Source organism: Petaurus breviceps, unplaced genomic scaffold (assembly GCF_028583685.1).
Source record: "Petaurus breviceps papuanus isolate PSGF00001 unplaced genomic scaffold, PetGlider_PUasm1.0 76, whole genome shotgun sequence".
In the NCBI taxonomy this organism is placed as follows: domain Eukaryota; kingdom Metazoa; phylum Chordata; class Mammalia; order Diprotodontia; family Petauridae; genus Petaurus; species Petaurus breviceps.
In genome coordinates this window covers 15,524,225-15,541,450 of record NW_027186473.1, presented here as the reverse complement: position 1 = coordinate 15,541,450, position 17,226 = coordinate 15,524,225, and positions in this window count along the sequence as shown.

Below are 17,226 nucleotides of genomic sequence, written 5' to 3'. Positions count from 1 at the left end.
CCAAATAAAAATAATTAAGAAAAAATAACAGTGACAACATCTGACAATGATTGGAATAGTATCTCTTCCCCCCAAATGATCCCCTGCCTCCATTCCGAGGAGGAGGGGTGTATTTGCTGTCATTCCAGCTCTAATTCTATGACCTCGTGATTAAGATTTGTTCTTTGATCATATATTTTAATTAATAAGTAATTAGTTGCATCTATATCTTCCCTGCCAATTACTTTAGTTATTTTTTTCCTTAACTTACTTTCAATTCCAGTTTGGTTCATTGGAAAGAGCCCTGGACATGGAATCACTAAGCTAAGTCACTAACTAGGTCTAGATCTTGATCTAGTTAATTATCCCCTGGGCCTCTGTTTCTTCATCTGTAAAATTAGGAGACTGGACTACATGATGTCTAAAGCTCCTTTTGATTATAAAATTCTATGATTCTTAGGAACCTTTATATGCAAAGGATTCGATATTTTGAAACAGTTTGTGGTAAATCAATGAATTTTTAATTGAATACAGTAAAACTGTGCTATCTCTATTTTTAAAAGATCCAAAGGATCTTCAGTGTATTAATAAGTTTTGACATAGAGGGCTTATGGTAAAATGTGGACAAAAATTACTCAGAATGAGAAAGCATACATGAGTTGCCCAAAGCTAAAATCTATCATGGCACAATCCTGGTCACATGAAAAGATTTTAGTACTGACTAGCTGGCTCTTTTCAGATTCCCCCAAGGTGTGTGTGTGTTAGCTCAAGGGAAGAAAGAGAAGTGACTGTTCTAACAACAGCAAGGACAAGTGGCAAGATCAAAAAGCTATGCCAGGGACTCCCCAGTGTTGTTGGTTCTGACAATTGATTAGCACAGTTATAACACTCTTATTCCCATACATATCGTCGTAGAATGAGATTCCAGCCCACCACTACATAGAGTTCCCAATGTAACCTAGTAGTTAAAATGTCATGGCATGTGACTTAAATGGTAAATCCTCAGGGCTAAAATTGAGTTCTTTGTTTTAATGCTGTAATACACTTTGGGTAATAAACAGATTGTTACAATATATAACTCAATGTATTTATTATTTGCATACACAAAAAGAATAAAACTCAGATGACTGAAAAATGTTAAGGGATAAGTGTAATTTCAGTTCCTATTTGATTTCTAACTCTGCACAGTCCCTCTAATTTTGAGAAAGATCCTTCTTTGTTTTCTGTCCATGGTTCTGAATCCTGGGATTTATCTCACAACAAGAAAATATAGTTGTTTCCTATATTAACTTGAACACATCCTTCTCCCACCCCCAAGAAAACATGCAAGATTTCACCAGTTCTTTTTCTCAAGCAAAAAATAAAGTTTCATACTCTCAAAAAGTTGTCTGTTCTAATAATATCTAATAGCAACTTTTATATAGGGTAAAATGGCATGCTTATCAAGGAATCAATTCCAAGTGTGTCAAGTTCACAGGAATTCTGCTTTTCCTTTACTAATTGTTCAAGTCTGTCATCCTGTCACCACTAAAATTTTTCATTTTCTGAACGCAATAGCCAAGGTCAATTTCTAACCATTCTTTTGTTCTGTCACCCTGAAAAAAAATCATATGAGTCAAAGCCCTGATTAAAAATGAAACAGTCATATAAATGAGCAGGTGACACATTCTTCTAAAGGCCTATAATTCATTTTTATAACTAGGTTTTGTGCAACACAAAATTAATGGATTGCTTTTGTTAATTTAAAAAGGGAAAGCAAAAGTTTTCTCATATGATACCATGTTGATATTTATTCATTGTCCAGGAATAGTAATTCTTTAAAAAGATAGTTTCTTAATGCTAGCTCTTTCTCAGTAATCTAGTATTGTGATATTCAAGTGAGAATAGTATTATGATGCTGTATAAATTATCTTTTGTAACTACCTTGTACTTGACATTTCTCTAGGACTCCTTGAACCCCACTCTGGAGCTGTTAGGTCACTGATCTGGGAGTTTTCCAGTCAGAGTCTTATCCAACCAGCAAACACTTGTCTTGATTTTTGTCCTCGTCCTTCACCTTGTTTTTGAAGTTTTATCAAGAATATACTAAGCCTTCTTCATTATGATAGTAAAAACATAGAGAAGCACCAATGTATCATTATTAAGGCATTGGATGTGGAGTCAGAAAGATGTGGGTTTGAGTCCCTCTTTAAGTATTTTTCTAACCCTATATACCTAGAACTCGCTTGTTTTGTTTTAATTTTGCTTTTTTATTGTTATCCACAGAATCTAGCATATCTGAAACATTGTAAATATTGCCTATATAACTTGCTACCTCTGTGATACTGGATAAGTTACTTAACTTCCCTGGGCTTCTGTCTTCTGATCTATACAAAGAAGATTCAGAGCAAGTGATTTCTTAGGGAATTTCTGAGCTCTAAATCTTTAACTCTATGTATTCAATATGTGGTTGTTTAATTGAACTTGGGAGTTTGGGACATGGACTGAAGATCATATGGGAAGTTTGTCCCTTCCTCTGAGCTATATCGATAAGACTAACCCTTATTATCAAATAATATTATTGGATTTGTACTTCCTGTCATATACAGACAAAGAAAATAAGGCATTCGCATAAGTAATATGACAAAGAATAGTTCACATGAACTGCATAAGGGTACTGGCAACAAGATTTAGTGCTGACTTTGGAGTAAGAAGGATCTGGGTTAAATCCCATCTCTGACAAGTGATATGTTACTCTGGGCAACACCCTAGTACTTATCTCCTGTCATAGATGGGTTGGGTCTGTGTTGTCAGCAGGAGTACTTCTGTTGGAGAGGGGAAAGGATGAGAAAGAGAGTAAATATAAAGAAAATGGAATAGTCCACATGAGTCTCTCCTTGTTCTTAACAGTTGTCTAGAGTACTAGCATGGCTTAATTTTCATATCATCATTTCATAACACAAAACTCTTACATAATAATTTGACTCTTAGTGGCCATGGGTAAATGCTAACAGTGGGTAGCAGTATAGTGTAAGCTCTTATCTATTCCTTCTTCTCAGGTTTCAATGATGCTGTCTCCTCATCACTGTCTTGTGACTCTCTGATCATTCATTCCTGTAGGAATACTATTTTTTCTCACTATTCAAATGTGACTATCCCCTCAGGTTTATGCTCTTGATCTTTTTTTTCTCTCTATGTTCTTCTTTGATGATTATATCCACTGCCATGACTATAATTATCACCTCTACACAGATGACTCCTAAGTCTGTAAGTCTACCTATCACTTCTCTCCAGTGCTCTATATTTCTAGATGCATTCTGGATATTTTCTTCTGAATGTTACCCACAAACCTCAAATTAAGTATGCCTCAAATGAGTGCATCAAAGCCTCTAACATCTGTATTTCTTTAGAAGGCATAACTAATTTCTCAGTCACACAGGTATGTAACCTTAAAGTTATCTTTGACTCTTTCCCTAAAGTTATATGCTATCATATTGATTATACTACCATATCTCTCACATCTATTCTCTTCTCTTAATTTTCACATCAATAATCATTTTTCCTGGCTTTCATCTCTTCTACCTAGATTATTATACTAGCCTACTAAGTATTTTTCCAGGTTATAGTCTCTTTGCTCTGAAATCCACTCTGCATTTTATCTAAGTAATCTGAATCATTGCTGATCATGCAATACCACTACCCCCCAAAAAAATCAGTAGCTTTCCATTCCAATAAAAGAAGTATAAAGTCAATTAAATCAATCCACAATTGTGTCCTAACCTAACGACTTTTGCAGTCTTAACTCATACAACTCTTAATATACTAGTCATTCCAAACAAATGAGATCATATTCCATCCCTCATTCAGCTACAAAACTCTCCAATCTCTGTGACCTTGGCTTATTTTTTCATTATCCATGTATAGAATTAATCTCCTCACATCACTTTAACCTCTTGAAATCCTTCCCTTAATTCTAAATTGGGGATCCCTTCCTCAGTGAAAGATTCCTTGACTACTCTTCTCCTTCTCAGAAAGAAGTTATTTCTCTTTCCATAAACTTTTCATTACTCTTTGCCAGACATATTCACAGTTTCTTTTCCTTTTAATCATAATAATTTGTGAACACATCTTCATCTTTCTTTTTTTTTTGCCTTTTTGGAGGGCAGTTGGGGTTAAGTAACTTGCCCAAGGTCACATGGCTAGTTGTGTGTGTGTGTGTGTTGTTGTGTGTGTGTGTGTGTGTGTGTGTGTGTTAAGTGTCTAAGGCTGGATCCGAACTCAGGTCCTCCTGACTCCAGGGCTGGCACTTTACTCACTGCACCACCTAGCCGCCCCTCCTCTTTCTATTAGACTGCAAAGATCTTGACATCAAGGTCTGCCTTATCTTTGTTCCCTCAATCTAATCTGTGTGCCATTCATGGAGTTTTTACTTAATAAGTGTTTATTAATTGAATTGATACATTGATATATTTCAGAAACATTAACCAAAATCACTTTTAACATGCACAAAACCACTTGCATCAAGAAACTTGTGATTATGTTTTTGTAAAATCTGAGAATCTATGATTCTATCCCACTTAGATGCCAGTGATAGTGCACTCTCAAAAAACAATGTAAGATTTAAGTAGCACCCCTCAACCAATTTGCCATTTTGTCTAAATCAACTAGCATTTTCACCTGTCTTCCCTGTCCTTCATCCTCCTAAACCCTCAATTGACTGAGGCTTCTCTGAAATCTATCTACCTTTATTAGACCAAAATCATCTCCATTTTATAAATCCCTGGAAAGTGACTTCATGACTGCTTGAAAATGCTTCATTCAATGTATTGGGTGGTCAATTGTCAATAATAGGATTTGTTGTCTTTTTTTTTTATAATACTGAAAGTAAAATCAATTATTTTTTTCACAACTGATGAATTAACAGAAAATTCAAGACAATTTTCTCAGTCATATTTCTCTAAGTTTTATTGAGTTCTTTTTTAAGTGACTAGGCAATTGAGGAAGCAATTCAAATTAGAGAATATAAATTCATTTTAGGAACACTATTAAATCAATTAACCTGCTAACTTCATCTTCTAGTTCAATTTTTGGAATAAATTAATAAGACTGAAGTGGAAATAGTTTTAATTTCTCTTTAGATCCAGCTCTTTCATGAAAAGTGAAAATCTTATCATCTTTATTATATTATTTATATTAGCAGGTTGTGCTACATAATTGAGTGGAAAACATATTCCCTAAGAAATCCTAGGATAAAAATTATTTTATGTATTCTTTTCAGTTGCTAAAACAGTAAATAATTCCTTGCTTTCACTACATGCTTAATAAAACATTTTAAAATATGATATTATTTTATGATACATTTTCTGAATACTTTCTCTACATTGTATGTGACTGAAATAGTATATAATTTTGGCCATTGCTCCATAAGAAAGAAATAACAAAAGGAGTGGGGTGGGCTAGAAGGGTTTCAAAGAGGCAAACTGAGAATACTCAGAAGGATACTTTCTGATTCCTTAGTTGAAGAAGTATTTAATAAGTAATAATAGCTAATATTTACAAAGCATGTTAAAGTTTGCAAAGCACTAGGTATGTTTTTGTATGTATATCTATGTGTGTGAATATATACACACATTTATAATGCATTCATATATGTATGTGAATATATACATGTGTATCTTCATGTGGGTAAATATATATGTGTGTGTGTGTATGTGTGTGTATAGACATTTGACAGAGAAGAAAACTGAGGTACAGAGGAGGTAAAAGTCATTTGTACAGAATCACGTCACTAGTAAATATCTAAAGCAGAGTTTGAATTCAGGTCTTCTTAATTCCAAAGTTCAGCCCTCTATTTCTATATATTCACTAGCTGCCTTGCTGCCTTTTATATACTATGTGCTCATTCTGGTCCAAGGTACAAACTGGATATGAGAGAACTAGGATATTGCTTCTGTACTTGAGAAGTTTACCATCTTTTGGGGAAAAAACAGAGAATGTTAAAAGTTCATATTTGTATGGTTTAGGGTTCAGAAAGCACATCATGCATACCATCTCATTTAGTCCCTTTAACAACTTTATGTGCTATTACAAATATTATGTATTTTATACATCAGGACCTAGATGCTTCTAGACATTAAATAACTTCTTCATGCTCACAAAATCAATATGTTCTCTCTGCTCAAAGATAGAATAATTCATGTCTCTTCTGACTTTAAATTCACTTCTCGGGTGTCTAGGTGGCACAGTGAGTAAAGCGCCGGCCTGGGAGTCAGGAGGACCAGAGTTTGGTTCCAGCCTCTGATACTTATCACCCACACACAAAAAATGAAAATCTAGCCATGTAAACTTGGGCAAGTTACTTAACCCCAATTTCCCTCCAAAAGGCAAAAAAAAAAAAATCACTTCTCTTTCCTTTTCACCCCTTTGCCTAATTTACACACACACACACACACACACACACACACACACACACACTTTCACTATTGTGATGAGTTACACTAGGTGATGTGTTGCTTAAATTCTTAGGAATATGAAATGACCTGAAATGAATAGGAACAATAACATAATGAAACCTAACAGAAGGTGTTTTTGTTTACTTATGAGAAAAATAGAATAACAGAAAAATTTTGTCACTTCAGAATTCTTAAGGTTTATTCAAACTAATCACTTGAAGGAAATTGGTTGATTAAGAGGTGGTGATAAGAGGAAATCTCCTTTAAATTCAGTGGGAAAAGATTGGTTTTGAAACCACAAGCCATTCTCCCCATCCTTCTATCTAGACTAAATAGCTTCCAACAGTGGACACCTCAAAGTGAAGAATGAACACAGACACACTGCAACTCGTGAAATATAATGCACCATGGTCGAAAGCTCAATGTGCATCACTGAACAACCTGGGAAGCAGAAGTATTTGGCAGTGTGGCATTTAAGTCTGATAAAACACAGGAGCGGTGTCCAATATCTAGAGAAGGAAACAACATTCATTTCACCTTACCTGTCATTTGTTAAATATATGTGTGCACATGCACTCCCACACATGCATTCATGCACGTAGACACAAAGTTGTAATATGGCAAAGATTAAATTTTCATATTTAAATTACCATAAAATTTCATAATTGTCACCATGTTTCTTTTTTAAGATTTCTCTGACATTTTATCAACAAGAGAGAGTCTGCTGTGGAATAAGCCAATTGTGTATGCTGTCTCTACCATCTTATTTCCTGATCATGGGATTTTCTTTCCTCATTGCAGAGCATGCTAACTTTTATACACATAATCACAAGTAATGGAAAACAGACATTTTCCTCACTCTGAGATCAATGGAATTCATAAATGTTGTCCTATTCCTTGGATTTAAAGTGAGAATAATTTGCCTACACTGTTCCTTTTCTCATTCCTCATGGCAAATTCTGTGCCAATTAGACTTTTAGGAAACATTATTGATTCAAATACAATTTCTGTTAAGGAAGTGATTTGCGAAATGGAGACTCCTGAAAAAATTTGGTATATGGCAAAATTGTGAAGTAACCTGGCGATCTCATTTTTACCATTCTGGTCCTTCATGCTTGGCAAGTTCTGAATGTCATTGTTTGAGATATGCCAAATTGCTTGAAATGTTCAGATGAAAAATGCAATTGCTCAACAGCACTTATGTTCCCATGGCAATTTGTGAGCAAGGAAACCAAAGCCTACCCTTTCAGTGAAAGCCTTTTTAATGCTTTGAATTAGACAGCTCTGTCCATTCTCAAGATAGATAAAAAGTCAGGGAGGAGTTTGGGGGTTTTAAACAATGTTTGACAATATTAATGAGAAGAGGAGGAAGGAGTTAATGAAATGGCATAGGAGAGATTGTGTGTTCCTCTATAATAACTCTACAATACGGGCTTATAAGAAAGCTGGTTAAAATGTGTATCATCTATCTAAACCCCAGCTCAGACCTAATCCAAAAATAATATATTTGACTTTAAAAATTTGTTTTTAAAAAGTGCCACCAAATCTTTCTCTGGTCTTAGAAGTTTCCCAATAAAAGTAGTTTTCTATTTTAAAAGTCATAAGAGCAAAACAACAACCATGGCCACAAAAAAAATCTATTCAAATACATGATAGATACCTAGAGAAGCAATAATCTTTCTCAGAATCCAACCACTTGAGACTCCTCTCCATTCTGATAATACCCCTCTGTCTAATCCTGCATGATTTTGAAACATTATCAAAGTGGAAATGCTGAGATATTTCTGCCCACATTCTGATCCCTCAGACTCCCTGGAGCCTGCCCATATGGATTTAGAATTTAGACTCAAATTGATCACAAATACTTGACTCACATGTAACATTCCTCAAATGGCATCATTTTGAATCTTCTCACCATCCTGATCCATCTGGCCAAAGTCTTTCCAAAAATGTGACACATAGAATTGAATATAGAGTTTCAAATGTGGCAATATGAGGACAAGGTACAGTGATAGTTCTAGCTCCCTCATTTTAGGCATTATGCTTTTATCGCCACTGCATTATGCTATATTTGAGAGAGGAGGATGGTAACTATGTCATACTGTGAGCTTTTATTGCCTTTGCAGATTTCTAAAACTCCCAAGTCTTCTTCACATGAACTACTGTCTACCCATGTCCAGCTCTGGGTGGGTCAGAGGAGAGACTCCATCTTGTACCTGTATAATTGACATTTAAAATCCAAGTGCAGAACTTTACATCTATGTTTGTTAATTTCATTTTATGAGATAATATACCACCGTTTAAAAGGAATTCACATGTCATCTAACCCAGTTTCCTTTTTTTTAACAGATGAGGAAACTAAGGTCCAGAGAAATTGAAAAACTTGACTAAGCTCACATAGCTAGTTAAATGTCAAAGATAAAATCTGAACCCAGCTCCACAATTCTCTTTATGTTATACCATAATTCCTACTAATATATTTGACTCATCATTTCAACTTGCCAAGATCCTTTTTTTTCTTTTGTAACGGACAACTTCTAATTATTTTGCAAGACAGTTCTCTAATAACTTCTATGGTCACTCCTTGAAAGATACAGAAAATCTGGTCAGCATTTCTCTAGATGTAAGATAAATAAACCAATAAAACATCTTTTGTGGCACTGTTAACTCCCAAGGTCACTGAGTCCCTAGAGGGTAACTGACTAAGCTTCTCCCCATAAGGCTCCCGAGGTAGGTCTGAAGGTTTATAATTTTCAAGTATATAGCTCATTACTTCTGATAAGATATACTTTCCATTGATTATCAATCATTCAGATTTAATTAGCTTTTCCAAAAGGATATTTATTTAACTGGTAAATAGTAGGAACAATTGGTACCACACACCCCTAAAATTAATTACCTCTTGCATATACCATGTCCCTAAGGAGAGTGGATTCATGCTTAGAGAAAATATACAATAAAGGACTAACCCACAGTTTCTAGAGTCTAGAAGCCCTATTTTCCCTTTGTGGAGTTCTCATGATGTTCCCTTTGATGTGTATAATTTTTTATTAGGCTATGAGGGTAACTTCCCTTGTAGAATCCTGAAGTTTACTTTCTTTTCATCTAGTTTGGCTTCATTTCCTAATACTGATGATGCTGTCAGCCTCTACTCTTATGGGGAAACTGTTACTAATGCCAATGATATATCTAAATCTTCTAATCTTTTGAAGTTCACAATGGTCAGAGGGAAGAGCTGGAGTAAGGCTTCCCTTTATCCCTACTCAAGTGATTCCTTCTCAGGGGCTTAACTGGAGCAGCTCTACCATAAGGTTGGCCAGCTATTGGAATGCCAGATTCTAAACTGGCTTGCGGTTTTATTTAAACCACACAGGGTGTGACTGATTCTCTTCAACCAACCACAAGACATTTCCTGTGTGGTGACATCTGCTTTCTTTCAGCTTGAACCAAATTTACATCTTTCAATAATATATTCATTGTCCACATCTAGCTTATACTTCTGATAAATTTCTTGAGTCTATAGCTCAATGAAAGAGACATTCTCACCAGATGAAAGTGGCAAGCTACAGAATATCTTGTTAGCTATATAAATTTGTCTAAGAGGTATGGGATATCTCTTCTTGCAAATGACACAAATAGATGAGGCAATTTCCCCTTCTAGTAAATGAACACTGAAACCTCCATTTGAACATGAAACTTGTTCAAATTTGCCACCTATTGCTTTGTCGAATGGATATATTTTGCTTTTCATTTATTAAATGAATGATCCGAACTCAAAGATTTATAAGTCCTACTGAAGCTCTAAAATCCCATGATTTCTTCATGCTTTCATTGGAGTCTCTCATTCAAAACAATTGAGCCATAGCTGTGCAAACTCATCCTTTCCTATCATGAAAACATCTTGAACAAGTAAGAACATACAGAATATATTTATCCCACTGCAAGTTGCTTAGGTTACTTCAAGTCAATTGTAAAATTATATTTTATCTAAGAGGGAAATGTCCTCCAAATCCATCTAACCCAACAAACATTTGACCAGTAGTCCCCAACACAGAATTTCTGACAAATAGTGATCTAACCTGTCCTTATAGACCTCCAGTAACAAAAAACTCAGTACTTTTGAAGACAGCCCCTTCCACTATTAAAAGGTCTCATATTTTGGAAATGTTTCTTTTTTGCCATGCTTAAGTCTTTGTATTTTCATTGTTCCTAGTTATTCTTTCTATATCCAAACAGAAGTCCAAATTTCCTTTCACACAACAACCCTTTACCCTTAAGAATAATATCCATATTTTGAATCCTCTCTTATGTTCTACTATGCACATGAAATGCTTTTATTTCTTTATAACTTTTTATTTAAGGTCCAATATTTAAGTTTATGATATGTTTTTGTTTCCTTTCTCTATTCTCTATTTGTGTTCTGGCATTTGAGTCATAACCTACTTTCATTGGAAATGGGAATATATATATATATATATATTTAAAAGACTATAGAAGTCTTCTAAATTCAGAAAAAATAAAATGCTAGGGGCATAGGGAGTGGGATAGTACAAGGGAGGGATCTTTAGAGGGGAAGGTGAGAGAATAAATAAATAGGGATATAGAAGGTTATTTAGATTTATGGGAATGGGAGGATAAGGGAGGGATCCTCGGAGGGATCCTTGGAGGGGGGTAGGCAAGTCACAGGAGAGCAAGAAAGGGGGTAAAAATAAAGTACAGGAGGGAGAAGGGAGAGGAAACAAGAGATATGCATATACATAAAAACAAAGATCAGGACTAGTATAGGTTTTGGAATTGATATGTCCACATATGTATGTGTATATCTAAAACTATGGAGAAATATATCTAAACTTTATTGCAGCCTTTTGGGGGTGGGGAGGTTATGTATATATTTATAGCTATAGAGAAACATATCTAAGCTTTACTGTGGCCTTCTGAGGGATATGGGGGAAGGAAAAAAGAACAAAGTAAAAAAAGTGCACAACAGAGAACAAAAGAAAACTCACAAGGAAGAAAAGATGGACAGTTCTCAACACAATGAGTATTATTTGTCATATAGGCTTTCTTCAAATAAAATATATTGTTACATATTTTGAATCCTCTCTTATGATATGTATATGGCATGCCATTTATAGCTTTCTAATTTTGTATTTACATTCCAATATTTAAGTTTATGATATATTTTTGTTTCTTTTTTCTATTCTCTATTTGCATTCTGACATTTGAGTCAAAAATAAAATTTTGGGAAAAAAGAATACTATCCAGATCTCACATACTATCTTTATTTTACGAATTTGTATCACTCAAATTTGATAAGTTTGTCATTTAAGCTTTGGCCACTGATAAAAATGTTGACTAAGTAAATTGTCAAGAACAAAGCCCTGTGACCTACCATAAAGAAGCTTGCTTCTGGTTTACATAGAAAAATTGATCACTATACTTTGTATCTTATCATTCAAATACCAAATTCTATTATCATATAATCCATCTCTTCCACAGTGACATCATGAGAGGCTTTTATTGAAAAATCTGTTTATGAAGTTACTTTTTAAGTTCCTATCTCTACTTGAGAGAGTAAGGTATAACATCGGTTTCTTTAAATGCAGAAAATAGCTTGTGGGCTTTATATACAATTTGAGTAGAGAAAAGATAACCCAAGAGTTCTTCTGTTTAAGAAATTAGCTTTGTGTCATACAAGAAAAGTACAAAAAATGGCCAAAGGGCAAGCAATAAATTTCAGACTTCACATTGTAACTTAAAAGACCACTAAGTCAATGAATGATGGTGTTCGGTTCTGTTCTGTCTTTTTTCTGATGTGTCAAAGCATCCACAATTAAGTTGGCAGGAAGATTAGATGCAAGTACTACTATGTTGAGGCATGAGCACTCATTTTCCTTCATGACAGGATAATAAATAAAACAACAAACTCTCTTCTCCACTATAGATTGTTTGTGCATGCAATTATATTCTTGAGAGTATTCAGGTATTGGTTAAGCTCTATGAGAGCTTTTTCCTCTTCTTTAAGGCCACGAGTTACATTCTATTTCAAACTAGCATTTAAAATCCTAAATTATACTAAGTAAGTTACATTATATAAGACATTTCTAAGGAACAGAAGGAATAGAAAATTTAATTTTCCTCATCTAATTATATGGAATCCTTAGAATTCAGTTGTAAACTTAATATTAGCCCTTAAAAGAATGATTACAGTTCATATTAAAAGCTTTTAGGTAGAACAGTAGACAATGTGTATGGCATGGAGTCAGAAAGACTTATATTCCTGAGTTCCTATCTTACCTCAGACACTTACTTGCTGTGTGACCCTGAATAAGTCACTTAACCTTGCTTGCCTTAGTTCATTTGTAAGATGAGCTGGAAGGAAATGGCAAACTACTCCAGTATCTTTGCCAAAAAAGTCCCAAATGAGGGAGGAAAGAGTTGAACATGACTGAAAAACAGACAATTCATATCAGTCTTTTTCAATGTGTTTACAACTAATGCATAATTTTATTATATTAAGCACATTTTTCCTTTACAAAAACAAGCCCCAGACTGTAATAATAATTTCGGAGAATTTTGGATTAATAAAATAAACTTAGCCCTAGCAATATTTGTGAAAGGAAATTTGTTAAGTGAAAAATTAATAGCCAACATGAAAGCTCAGAGTTGTTTATTTTCTGCCTTATCCTCTTAAGCTGAAAGCCAAATGAAAATTAGATCACAACCCCCTATCACTCATGCTTTTATTAACTTAGACAGGAAAGTGGTAAATTAGTGTTTTATCCTGCTTACTATCATATAACTTTATATTTCTAAATGTACTTTATTTCAAGAAAAAAACTTTTCTTGATTTTAGATACTGTATAAGAGATACCTGTTTTAGGCAGTTCAGAAGGGGTGGGTAATTTTGCTGCTTACACAAAAGCTAGGGGGCAGCTAGGTTGCTCATTGAATAGAGCACCAGCCCTGGAGTCAGGAGGACCTGAGTTCAAATCCGACCTCAGACACTTAACACTTAATAGCTATGTGACCTTCAACAAGTCACTTAATCCCAATTGCCCTGCCTTCCCCCCTCCAAAAAAAAAAGTTTAAAAAAAGCTATAAACAATTTATAAATCCTTGTGAGAGAGCTTGGGTTAAATACAGTATGTGTGATAGGGATTTTTTTTTGAAATTTTAGGGGCAGCTAGGTGACAGTATGCTGGACATGTAGTCAGGAAGACCTGAGCTCAAATCTGGCCTCAGACAGTTTGCAGATGTATAACCTTAGCCAAGTCATCAAATTATGGCTGCATCAGTTTCCTTCTCTATAAATAAGCACCCATCTTCCAAAGTTGTTGTGAGAATAAAATAAGATATTTAAGGCATTTAAAATTTTTAACATGTTATGTAAATAATAAATATTATCATTCATACCTACTTATAGAATATATAAATATATTGTGTAGAGATTTATGCAAATGACATGAAATTGGGTGTTCTGTTCCTATTGGTTCCCAGGTATGTAGCTTCTGGGAAGCCAACACTGAGGATTGTATTTAGATAACTAATTCATGAGAGCTAGTATTCCTCAGTCTAGTGAGGTGATGCTAATTATGTGGCACAAGCACAAACAGAAATAGTAGTTATACACAGGAAATGGACACCAAGGAAACCTCATAGAAGGATTTCTCTAGCCATGAAAAGATTCTAATGATGTCAATAGCATTTCTCATATGTCTCCTAATTGTCATTTTCTCTTCAGGAATGGATTGGTACAAACCACTGTTTACATGGAGGAGTCCCTTATCTATATGACTGTGTTGCATGAAGTATGGATGTCACAAGTTAGTGTGACTGATATGTTCAGATACCTCCAAAAAAGGTATTCCCACTACTGATACAATTTGAAACTTACCTCTGTACTTTAAGAGATGGTCTTTAAAAGTTTCAATTATCTAAATAAATAGCATTGTCTAAACATCAAAATGCCCAAAATTCAATTGATGAGCTTCTTTCTACTTGATTATATTCCTTCTGTAATTTTTAGAATCCCAATAGACCTGTGATATCGTTAATGCATGAATTATCTCCAATAAAGATCACATAACTGCCCAGCATCCTTCTTGTCCATTTTCTCCTATGTTTGCCAAAGGACATCCATGCAACTTCCTGGTGACCCTCTCCAAGTCCTCTTGACATCAAAAGAATACAAATGGAGAACATAGGCTTTTCTTTGGTTATTCTTGCTCTAGTTCCATGACAAAATCATCTTTTTTTCAGTCATACATATAACTTATGGCATCAGAGGTATCAAACAAGTAACAGTCAAAACTCTTGAGTGTGATCAGAATCTGATTAAAATATAATTGGGAAATTTTTAAGTTAATAAAAAAAAGAAATTAAAAAATAAAAAAGACTTTATTTTAAGAGTGTAGTTCTCCTCATTGACAATCCTTAACAAGAATAGAAAAAGAAAGATGATGTCCACACATGGAGAAGACAGGAGTACTAGATAGATTATGCAGAACCAGATTCCATGCCTAGGTAAATAGAACAATGAGTTTTTGTTTTTTGTTTTTTTTTTTTTAATAAGCAGCTGAAGATTGTTTTGATCAGAACCTGGGGTCAGCACCAAGATCAAATGGAGCAAAAAGATATATCACCAGATACAAGAAACTAGATCAATAGAACTTATCTATTCCACCTCCCTCAATTTACAGATGAAAAAACAGAGACCAAGGATGGGAAAATGGCTTGCCCAAGATCATATAGATAGTAAGTATTAGTCCTGGGATTCAAATCTAGGTCCTCTGATACCATCCACTGCTCATTCTAGAGATCATACTAAAGGGTTAAAGGCAAACAAAGGAAGATCTCATTCTGCACAGCCTTACAACTTGTAGCACTCAATTTCTCCATGGGTGTTTATGTGCATGTTTTTATATCTGATTGATTGTCAAACTGGTCCACCCTCTAGCTTCCTTTAAATTGCCTACATCTGAATGGATCCCTACTGATAACATCACTTTGTATACAGCAGCAGACAGATTTCTATTATTGCAAATTTAAAGGAAATGCTACAACCAAGCTGAAAAGGGAAGTACCTTACATAGCAGATGATGTATTTATGCTTCATTCACTAACATATACATCTATAGGCAGATACATACAAAGAGGACTAAATGAAGATGCTCCCTCTCCCCAAAGGAGGCAGTAAGAATGTACAGGAAAAGATGCTTTGAGTGTTTTAATATTTAACATGGCCACTCGGAAGCCGTTATTTGTATGAATGACATTTACAAGACATTCAGCCAAGTACCTCATTACTTTGACCACATCCCGGAGCAATCTTTAATAATTTCTTTAATGGAATAAGTAGATCAGAGATGTAATGAACACCTTCAACCTTTTTTTTTTTAATGGACCTTTTTTTATTAGGTGAAATAAGTATTAGCTTGTATTTTACTTTTGTACTTTAGCATCTCCTATGCTAACAAGAGTGGATTAGTCAGATTAGAGTTTCTGCTCCTTCTGTTTCTTCTGCTTCCTGCTATTCATCTTTAATTACAGTAGAAAGGCTAGTGTTCACGTGTTTTCATAGATCTGTTTTTTTTTTCCTGAAGTGATAACACAAACTTTAATACTATGGCATAGCTCTCTGCAACTTCTTCCTCCCTTTGAATTGAGAGAGGACAAATATCTAGTTAATTGAGCAAATATATCAGAATGGAGATAAAACATCCAAAGCTCAGAATGCAATTAGAAATGTGTTAGACACTGTACTAATTGGGTGGCAGAGAGGCTAAGACTTTAAAATAACTCAATGATCTTAGTATCCAGTCATGTGAATACTAAAATTGACACAGTGGTGTTCTGGGGATTAAGTTACCACTATCTCCTGGTTTCACAAAGAAAGATCATAAAGGCAAATCTAAGGCTAGGAAACTTCCATTAAAGATTGGATTGGTAATATTAGGTTCTATTCATTCTGGGACTTCATAGTTTTTATTCTGTTTAGTTCCTTGTTTTAATGTGCATTTCTAATCGCAGTGTTATACTCTGGAGCTTCCCACCCCCAACCCCAGCATTTAGATATTATCATTTCCTTTGTAAGCAAACTCTAGAAAACCATTCTTTTCATCAGGAGACTGTGACAGACAGGAGTCAAAAGAAAAAGAGGGATGCAATGGAACTAATAGCTTTCCTTCCTGCTGCAACATTAGCTAGACTAGTTTTTCCATGAAACCTCACAAAGTTTCCTTGGGACTTGGTTGTGGCTTCTTGGTTACCTAAGGACATAAAACAGTTCCACCAACATAGAACCAGGACTTTTCAGGTTTTGCAGATGCCCTATGACCATGCACATTGCCCTGCCCTGTTGACTAGATATACTTTCTTTTGATTAAGGGAGTGGGGTTGCATTGATCCAAGTATTAAAGTATACTTGTAGAATGTCCTTTCAATACCATAACTAAGCAAGCCTCCTTATGTTAGCTGTTGAATGGCATGTAAGTACCTTCTTTTTTTTTTCCAACACCAAATCTAAACTAATAGGCCATCAACCTGAGTCAGACCCAACCATTACAAGGGATAAGATACCAACTTAAGGCATCCAATGATAGTGACAGTAGCAGATGAAAGGAAGAAAAGTAAATAGGGATTGGCCAAGAATGACCTTTGTTCCCAAAAAGCTAAATAGGCTCTGAGACCAAAGGAGGCAGAAAGGCACAGTACCTGGTATTTTCTGTTCAGTAATCATGGAAGGTTTATGACATAGTGAAAGCTTAGAACCAAAAGTCATGGTCTAAAAAGGTACCAAATGCTATGAAAGCTA